Raw genomic sequence first — 10,897 nt, forward strand, 5'->3', positions numbered from 1 at the left:
TTGCGCGGGCGAGGATAGTTGGTTGGCCCGTAGCGGCACCAATGACCCAGGCACATCCGAAGTCAGGGATGGCAATGGAAAACCACGACGCAATAAAAGCAAGCGTCGAAACAATGAAGACAGCCCAGACAACACGGCGGTAAACGCCGGATTCAGGGTCTCTCAACCCGGTCAATGGAAAAAGCCATTTAAAGGCAGCAGAGATGGACCGTCCAACCTAAACAAGATTCTAGACAGATTATGTCAGATTCATGGCACCTCCGACAAACCTGCAAATCACACCAATAGAGAATGCTGGGTCTTCAAGCAGGCCGGCAAGCTAAACGCCGAACGCAAGGGGAGGGAGACACCAAGTGAAGACGAGGATGAGCCTCGCCAGCCAAACACTGGGGGACAGAAAAAATTCCCACCAGAGGTCAAAACAGTGAACATGATTCACGTAACGAAGAGGAGGAGCAAACGCGCATTCCGAGACGTATGCGCCGTGGTGCCCATCACCCCCAAGTTCAACCCTTGGTCGGCCTGCCCGATCACTTTTGATCGCACGGATCACCCGACTAGTATCCGGCACGGAGGATTGGCTGCCTTGGTGCAAGACCCAATAATTGACGGATACCATCTCACCCGAGACCTTATGGACGGCGGCAGTAGTCTTAATCTGATATATCAGGACACAGTCCGCAAAATTGGGATAGACCCGACAAGAATCAGCCAAAGCAATACTACCTTTAAAGGAGTAATACCAGGCCCAGAGGCCCGCTGCACGGGCTCTCTAGTTCTAGAGGTTGTATTCGGTTCTCCCGACAACTTCTGAAGCGAAGAATTAACCTTCGACATTGCTCCATTCTGAAGCGGCTATCACGCACTACTCGGAAGAACGGCCTTCGCTCGTTTTAGTGCAGTACCGCATTACGCTTATCTTAAGCGTAAGATGCCCGGTCCACGTGGCATCATCATAGTTAGCGGAAACACAGAGCATTCCTTACGTGCAGAAGAATGTGTGGCGGCTCTAGCAGTTGAACACTAAACAGCCTCTCCAACCAGAATAAATGATCGGTCGTCAAGACCGCGGACACGACTAGACAAGTCCGGCGCACAACTAGCTGTAACATCTTAGATAAACCTGAGATTGGGTCGATGGATATACCCCCATAGGTGGTACTAGGGGCTTCCCGCATGTAAAAAGGAATATAGTTTGGCTTGACCCTATTTAGATTGCATTTTAATGGTTTATTAAGAATAACCATTTTTTCGCACGAAGACTTTCACCTGGGTTTTTTCTCTTTTACAGATGATAATCGTGCTACACCCTTCCAGGATATGGCTCAACGGAGACACAGGCGTAGACGTGCAGCAGGGCCACGCTCAAAGGTTTCTTTTTAGATTATGACCCTGTGTAAACCTTTCTTACTGTCTCTTGTTGCTTCACACCCTCCGGATACTCAACACAACCGAGAGGGATGCTAGCGTTATTGGCATTTAATCACGTCAAACTAATGCACGTGCCTGGAAATTCAGGGCTCACTACCGAGGGCGTTACTCAACCCAGTATATGTTTTAAAGTCCGAATACCTTAGGGAGTGTTAGGCATCGCGAGTTTGGCCTTATATGCATCAGCTCCGAATCATTTCTTTGGTCAATAGTTGGGTTTGCCCGGCTCCCGTGTTTTGCTACCTTACGTTCCGCTCTATCGGCTAAGGTGGCACCAGGAGAACTGCTGCGATTGTGCCCTGGTTCATCTAGATGAGCACCTCAGTAGAGAATGCCGAAAACTGACTGTCATGATAAAGCGCGAGACTGGTCAACCACTTGAGGACTCAACGGAATCTTCACGAATCCTCCGCATTAACGAAGGACCGGTTTCCTGGTCATGTATGTACGTGCACCATATTCGGATGAGCGCGGAAGGACCAGGGGCTCTATAGTAGCCCCACCGTCAAACTCCTATGGCTAAGTGAAACTGTTAAAGCAATATAGTCCGATTGCCTTGTTCGCCGCGCTATCACCTCCTTAATGGACCAAGACGTAGGATCAAGTGTGAATACGTGCTTTTTCGAACACCCCCGCATTATATGCGTGGGGGCTGAACCCGACGACTGCAAACTTTCAGGTTATATACATACATAAACGGCCGCATAAGAGGCATCATAATACTTTCACGCAAAAGTATAAACACAACCTTTATAATCCAAATAGCATCATTTTTACAATTGGAATACATGTCACTCGAACATGATACTCTTCAAGCACTGAGCCAGCGGACGGCAAACATAGTACGGAGCCGCTGTCCGATCACGGCGACGCCGAGGGTAAAGCTCATCAACCTGTCTCCGGAGAGGAGAACAGTCTAGACGATGATGCACACATCATCCCGGAAAGGCATTTGGAGCAAGAGAACCTCCATAGAAGGCTTACTGCCACTGCGAGGAGTCTGAAGAAGCAGAAGCAAATGCTTAAGGCTGTGCAAAATACACTCAACAGTAGATGGAACAAAGTGATAGACACTAAAGAAAATTACGGTGGTAGTCGCCACACAAAGAGCTATCCAGAGCGCAAGATGCTGCCTGAATTCGATGACGAGGCTTTAGAGCCCATACAGCCGAAAAATAAAACGGCTGATCAGCCGGATCGACCACCCCGTGGCCGCGATAGGGCGGCTAACAATGTCGGACATAAGTCATCACACGATTTACGTGAGGACTTGCACCAAAAAACCTGTGACACCCCAAAATTTTGACCTTGTTTTATTAATTAAAATTTTGCCAGGAAATTAAACTTTTCCAGTTGTCTAGATTTACCTTTTGATATTGTGGGTTTTTACCTCAAGTGGAAACTTTCCAAAAGTATTATTGGATTTGTATACTCTCTCTATGAAACAATTCTTTATGAGTCGATTTAATTTCATGATTTGCTTTTCCCTGAGCTTTATTCTTTTAAAATGATTTTTCATGAATTTGGAGTCTCTGTTGCACTGCAACCATTTGATTAATGCATTTATAAATTTCACCAAACTTTTGGGGATGTCATGTGATGTTTCCACATCACTTCTATGCAAAAATATCTTTTGGTTATTGGAGATTTTGAGCCCTACATCAACTTTTCAAATCTGGTCCAGTACGTATTTTTGCACTACAACCTACTTAAATATTCCTTTAAAAATCCTTCCAAGTGTTTGGAGATGTCAGTAGATGCATATAATTCAACTTTATGCTAAAACCCAGTGATGTTCTTTAAAACATTTGAGTGAATCAACCTCATTTCCATTCTGGTCCAGTTTGGTGATTTGTACTGCAACCCTATTTTATTTTACTCTAGTGCCCATGAGCTTTTTCCTGTTATAGCCCTCCCTACAAAACCCTTAAGTCCAGGAGAGTGGACCCACTGGAGGTTTTTAAGTGCATGCAATGAGACCTCTTTCTTTCTGTCCAAAACTGAAGTTTTACAAAACTTGCACTAGCAAGTTTCTGGTTTTGCCCAAATGATCTTGCCATCATCACCTACATCTAAAGAGACCCTGATCTGGAGTTTTTGGCCACTCCAAGAGTTGCCTAGATGCACTTAGCATTCGGTCGAACAATTGGTGTGCACAGTCAGTTTTGACATGAGTTTTAGTTTGCACTGTGTACATGATCCACTGACCCAGCAACCTTGTCCACTAAGATCCTAGCTACTCCTAACCTAGTCCTGTTAATTGCCAGCCTCCCTCTAGCACTCTAGGCTGCCCTGGCATTTTGTCGAGCATGTCCCGTGCGTGCTCTGGGCGCGCCCAGAGCGCCTGTTTTGCACGCGCGCACTGAGACGCCGCGTCGCACTGCCGCCCTCGCCGCGTCCCGCCCCCTGGCCCTTGCTCGCCTGCAGAGCCACGCCCTGCCCTCGCCCACTCGCCAGATCCCTCCAAGTCACCCGTGGCGCCCTACAGCGCCGCCGTCAGGGCACCCTTGGCGGCACGCCGGCGTCGGCATTGAGCTCCTGCCACGGACGGCGCCGCCCAAGCCACCCGCGCACGCCAGCTACCCCTTGGAGCAGCTCGAGCTTATCCTGGAGCCCGTCGGCACGCGCTCGTCGCCGCCACGTCGCCCTGCGGCTACAGAACGACGGTCGCCGGTGTTCTTATCGACGGCCGCCGCGGGACCAGCCTTGAACGCCTATAAAAGGAGGCCCCGAGCCCCTCCGAGCGCTCAGGCGACCTCAGGCCTCTCCCCTAGTGCTCCCCTAGCCGCGGATTGACCGGAAGAGGCCATCTCCCCCACCTCCGGCAGGTTCGGCCACCGCCTCCCTCCGGTCCCGCTAGTCGCCAGCAAAGCCTCCCCAGCTCATCTAGCACCACCATCCCACTCCCCTCGACCTCACGGAGCCGCCCAGCCTCTCAAACTCGACCAAGGACCACCGTAGCCCGAAACCCCGAAACCACCCGAAACCTCCTCCGCCGCGGAGCTCGCCGCCGGCGACTCCTTCCACCCCCGACGACCCAGCGACCACCGGGAGGATCAACCCGGTCTGGCCAGTCCATCCTTGCCCTCGGATACCCTCGAGGAGACGTCGTTCCCCGGCGTCGATCGCCGGAGTCCCGCCTCCGTTCGGGGAGAGGAAGAGGAGGGAGTGGCGACTGGTCAAACCTGACCAGTGGGCCCGCTGGACCCACTGTTAGTGACCCAACCCCGCCACCACATGTTTAAGTGGTCGCGTAACCTCCTGAGTACGTCTCCTCTGCTTCGAAAGCGTATTCTCCCCCGAAACGTTTTCCTTTTCTGGTTTTATTAAAAATAGAACTTTGACCAAACTTTGACTGGCTATATCTTTTAAAATAAAACTCCAAATGAGTTGATTCTTTTTCCTACCTCTCTCAAAGTTCATCTAGTTTATTTTAAGATTTATTCCAAAAATATTTGGGACAACTTTTTGTACTGTTTTTGAAGTATTTGTTATTTGAATATTCTTTCAAAATAGGAAATGGAGAGAGAAGAAAACTTTCAAAAAGTGCACCCTCTTGCATACTCTTGAAGGCAAGCATTCTGAACTCTGGCATAATATTTTTGTGAGGTGTTTTGATACGGTTACAACACCACTTTGACTTGGAGCATATGTTATTTTTATGTAACGATAAAGTCACACGCATCAGTGCATATTGGAGATGCTTTACTATTAGAAATGGATATGCTGGTGATAGTGATCATCCTCGCGAGCTTTTCATGCATACCGGCAGGAAGCTGGGGAAGTCGTGGTCTTGGGTAGACACGAGCTTGTCCCTAGTTCCTCGTTGAGACGAGTGTGTCCGGTATGGCATGACGAGGTTTAATGAGCGGTGATTCTGTCTGGAAATATATATTGGTTATGCTAAATCATTCGGAGAATACTTGGACCTCCTGAGTCGGCCGTAGGTCGAGTCTTGTTCAGTAACTTCCCCTATTTGTTTTGTACTACCACTTGTCCCTGCCGCACGTAGGGTACGATTCAGTAAGTTGTCAACGCCTTACCAAAGCACACACCGTACAGAGAGGCCATGGTGGAAGATACCGGATGCATCCGGTAGACATGCCACCTGGTCCGGGGGCATCGGTGTTTCCGGTTGGGACCGAGAGGGGGGCACCCCTTAGAGCGTGCGATATAAATTTGATCCCATGCTATGTCGAGGTTGTAGCCTCCCCACTTAGAGTTTTGCTTGACAGGTGTCGTGGGTGATTCCAGACACCGGTAAGTTAAGCTGGTGTGTGCAGGTCAGGCGTGTTTTCAATTAAAAGGCCGTAGGCGGAATTAGTCCCGATGGACTAAATAAATTCGTTACTCGTGGGTAAAGAGTACACCCTCTGCAGAGGTTAAATCTATTCGGATAGCCATGTCCATGGGTAAGGACTACAGTCTGAGATGGGTCTAGTGACGGTCTTCGGATGGAGAAACGGCTGGACTAGAACTTTGATTTTGACCTATGACATATGAGGTTTATAACTATTATTATTATGGACTAACCGTTTACTTTATTTGAATTATTGAGTATCCCTGGGACGGTTCTACCTCCTGGATATTCACTGTAATTATTATTTATAAGCACTTTATGTGGTGTCGCTCAGACGCCCGACTGCGGCATGCTTGTTATTTAATTATTCTTTATAAGCCCTTTATGTCGTGTCGCTCAGACGCCCGACTGCGGCATGCTTGTTATTTAATTATTCTTTATAAGCCCTTTATGTGGTGTCGCTCAGACGCCCGACTGCGGCATGCTTGTTATTTAATTATTCTTTATAAGCCCTTTATGTGGTGTCGCTCAGACGCCCGACTGCGGCATTGTTAATTTATTTGCACCCTTTCGAGGAGTCATTTCAGACACTCGATCAGTGCATTCTATTCCTACTCCCGTATTGCATGTTCATATTTTACCTGCATGCGTGCATCACGGATTTCGTTTATTTCGTGACAGACGTTATGATCATAAAATGTTCCAGAGCATGATTACCCCTTGTTATATTATACTCGTGTTCTTGATGTTTGCGAGTACATTCAACTGTACTCACTGGCTTGTCCCTGGCTATTGTCTTGGCCAGATTTCGTGCATGGAGAAGAGCGTTACGACGACAGCCCCGGAACCCATGTAAAGGTGATAGCAGCCTCGCGGAGATAGGAGTTATCCTGGTCAGCTGTTCTTGTGGGAAATGGAGTCCCATAGACGCAGATGAACCACAAACCGCTTCCGCCATCGATCTCTAGAAACCAAGTGTTGTACTCATAGGCCGCAATGGTCTTGTACTACATATTTTGTACTTTGCATGGAATTCTTGTATCAAGTTGGTGCCTCATCAGCTAACAGTAATCCTGGGGCTGGTGAGCACAAAGGCCATTTTCTGGGAAATTAATATCCCGAAAAACCGGTCCTGACAAAACCGGTATGACCAGGTCCATCTACGGATCTAGGAAGTGCTCTCCGGCACATAATCATGGCCGAACAAACGACTATACTGACCGAATAACAGCTCGGAATCAAAACCGAACACTACAACCGTCAGAATGCCATGACACATCCAAATATAGCGGTGCCGCGCACCCCCTATGCTTCGCCGATGAGGTGCTGGATCACGAATTTCCAGAGGGATTCAAACCCGTGAACATAGAGGCATACGACAGAACGACAGACCCTGGGGTCTGGATTGAGGACTTCATCCTTCACATCCACATGGCTCGCGGAGATGATCTCCACGCCATCAAATACCTGCCCCTCAAGTTGAAAGGACCATCTCGGCACTGGCTGAAAAGCCTCCCTGAAAACTCAATTGGAAGTTGGGAAGAGCTTGAGGATGCTTTTAGGGCTAATTCTCAAGGGACTTATGTCCGACCTCTGGATGCAGACGATTTAAGTCATATAATTCAACAGCCCAGAGAGTCAGCCCGAAAGCTTTGGAACATATTCCTCACTAAGAAGAATCAAATCGTCGACTGCCCGGATGCCGAAGCCTTAGCGGCTTTCAAACACAGTGTCCGGGACGAATGGCTCGCCAGACACCTCGGCCCGGAAAAACCGAGGACAATGGCATCCCTAACAAGCCTTATGACCCGCTTTTGCGCGGGCGAGGATAGTTGGTTGGCCCGTAGCGGCACCAACGACCCAGGCACATCCGAACTCAGGGATGGCAATGGAAAACCGCGACGCAATAAAAGCAAGCGTCGAAACAATGAAGACAGCCCAGACAACACGGCGGTAAACGCCGGATTCAGGGGCTCCCAACCCGGTCAACGGAAAAAGCCATTTAAAGGCAGCAGAGATGGACCATCCAACCTAAACAAGATTCTAGACAGATTATGTCAGATTCATGGCACCTCCGACAAACCTGCAAATCACACCAACAGAGAATGCTGGGTCTTCAAGCAGGCCGGCAAGCTAAACGCCGAACGCAAGGGGAGGGAGACACCAAGTGAAGACGAGGATGAGCCTCGCCAGCCAAACACCGGGGGACAGAAAAAATTCCCACGAGAGGTCAAAACAGTGAACATGATTCACGTAACGAAGAGGAGGAGCAAACGCGCATTCCGAGACGTATGCACCGTGGAGCCCGTCACCCCCAAGTTCAACCCTTTGTCGGCCTGCCCGATCACTTTTGATCGCACGGATCACCCGACTAGTATCCGGCACGGAGGATTGGCTGCCTTGGTGCTAGACCCAATAATTGATGGATACCATCTCACCCGAGACCTTATGGACGGCGGCAGTAGTCTTAATCTGATATATCAGGACACAGTCCGCAAAATTGGGATAGACCCGACAAGAATCAGCCAAAGCAATACTACCTTTAAAGGAGTAATACCAGGCCCAAAGGCCCGCTGCACGGGCTCTCTAGTTCTAGAGGATGTATTCGGTTGTCCCGACAACTTCCTAAGCGAAGAATTAACCTTCGACATTGCTCCATTCCGAAGCGGCTATCACGCACTACTCGGAAGAACGGCCTTTGCTCGTTTTAGTGCAGTACCGCATTACGCTTATCTTAAACTTAAGATGCCCGGTCCACGTGGCATCATCATAGTTAGCGGAAACATAGAGCATTCCTTACGTGCAGAAGAATGTGTGGCGGTCTAGCAGCTGAACACTAAACGGCCTCTCCAACTAGAATAAATGATCGGTCGTCAAGACCGCGGACACGACTAAACAAGTCCGGCACACAACTAGCTGTAACAGCTTAGATAAACCTGAGATTGGGTCGATGGATATACCCCCATAGGTGGTACTAGGGGCTTCCCGCATGTAAAAAGGACTACAGTTCGGCTTGACCCTATTTAGATTGCATTTTAATGGTTTATTAAGAATAACCAATTTTTCGCACCAAGACTTTCACCAGGGTTTTTTCTCTTTTACAGATGATAATCGTGCTACACCCTTCCAAGATACGGCACAACGGAGACACAGGCGCAGACGTGCAGCAGGGCCCCGCTCAAAGGTTTCCTTTTAGATTAAGACCCTGTGTAAACTTTTCTTACTGTCTCTTGTTGCTTCACACCCTCCGGATACTCAACACAACCGAGAGGGATGCTGGCGTTATTGGCATTTCGTCACGTCAGACTGATGCACGTACCTGGAAATTCAGGGCTCACTACCGAGGGCGTTACTCAGCCCAGTATATGTTTTAAAGTCCGAATACCTTAGGAGTGTTAGGCATCGCGAGTTTGGCCTTATATGCATCAGCTCCGAATCATGTCTTTGGTCAATAGATGGGTTTGCCCGGCTCCCGTGTTTTGCTACCTTACGTTCCGCTCTATCGGCTAAGGTGGCACCGGGAGAACTGCTGCGATTGTGCCCTGGTTCATCTGGATGAGCACCTTAGTAGAGAAAGCCGAAAACTGACTGTCATGATAAAGCGCGAGACTGGTCAACCACTCGAGGACTCAACGGAATCTTCACGAATCCTCTGCATTAACGAAGGACCGGTTTCCTGGTCATGTATGTATGCGCACCGTATTCAGATGAGCGCGGAAGGACCAGGGGCTCTATAGTAGCCCCACCGTCAAACTCCTATGGCTAAGTGAAACTGTTAAAGCAATATAGTCCGATTGCCTTGTTCGCCGCGCTATCACCTCCTTAATGGATCAAGACGTTGGATCAAGTGTGAATACGTGCTTTTCCGAACACCCCCGCATTATATGCGTGGGGGCTGAAGCCGACGACTGCAAACTTTCAGGTTATATACATACATAAACGGCCGCACAAGAGGCATCATAATACTTTCACGCAAAAGTATAAACACAGCCTTTATAATCCAAATAGCATCGTTTTTACAATTGGGATACATGTCACTCGAACATCATACTCTTCGAGCACTGAGCCAGCGGACGGCGAACATAGTATGGAGCCGCGGTCCGATCACGGCGACGCCGAGGGTAAAGCTCATCAACCTGTCTCTGGAGAGGAGAACAGTCCAGACGATGATGCACACATCATCCCGGAAAGGCATTTGGAGCAAGAGAACCTCCATAGAAGGCTTACTGCCACCGCTAGGAGTGTGAAGAAGCAGAAGCAAATGCTTAAGGCTATGCAAAATACACTCAACAGTAGATGGAACAAAGTGATAGACACTAAAGAAAACTACGGTGGTAGTCGCCACATGAAGAGCTATCCAAAGCGCAAGATGCTGCCTGAATTCGATGACGAGGCTTTAGAGCCCATACAGCCGAAAAATAAAACGGCTGATCAGCCGGATCGACCACCACGTGGCCGCGATAGGGCGGCTAACGATGTCGGACATAAGTCATCACATGATTTACGTGAGGACTTTCACCAAAAAACCGGTATGACCAGGTCCATCTACGGATCTAGGAAGCGCTCTCCGGCACATAATCATGGCCAAACAAATGACTATACTGACCGAATAACAGTTCGGAATCAAAACCGAACACTACAACCGTCGGAATGCCATGACACATCCAAATATAGGGGTGCCGCGCACCCCCATGCTTCGTCGATGAGGTGCTGGATCACGAATTTCCAGAGGGATTCGAACCCGTGAACATAGAGGCATATGACAGAACGACAGACCCTGGGGTCTGGATTGAGGACTTCATCACATCCAGATGGCTCGCGGAGATGATCTCCACGCCATCAAATACCTGCCCCTCAAGTTGAAAGGACCATCTCGGCACTGGCTGAAAAGCCTCCCTGAAAACTCAATTCGAAGTTGGGAAGAGCTTGAGGATGCTTTTAGGGCTAATTTTCAAGGGACTTATGTCCGACCTCTGGATGCAGACGATTTAAGTCATATAATTCAACAGCCCAGAGAGTCAGCCCGAAAGCTTTGGAACATATTCCTCACTAAGAAGAATCAAATCGTCGACTGACCGGATGCCGAAGCCTTAGCGGCTTTCAAACACAGTGTCCGGGACGAATGGCTCGCCAGACACCTCGGCCCGGAAAAACCGAGGACAATGG

This window comes from Triticum aestivum, chromosome 4D (assembly GCF_018294505.1).
Source record: "Triticum aestivum cultivar Chinese Spring chromosome 4D, IWGSC CS RefSeq v2.1, whole genome shotgun sequence".
NCBI lineage: Eukaryota > Viridiplantae > Streptophyta > Magnoliopsida > Poales > Poaceae > Triticum > Triticum aestivum.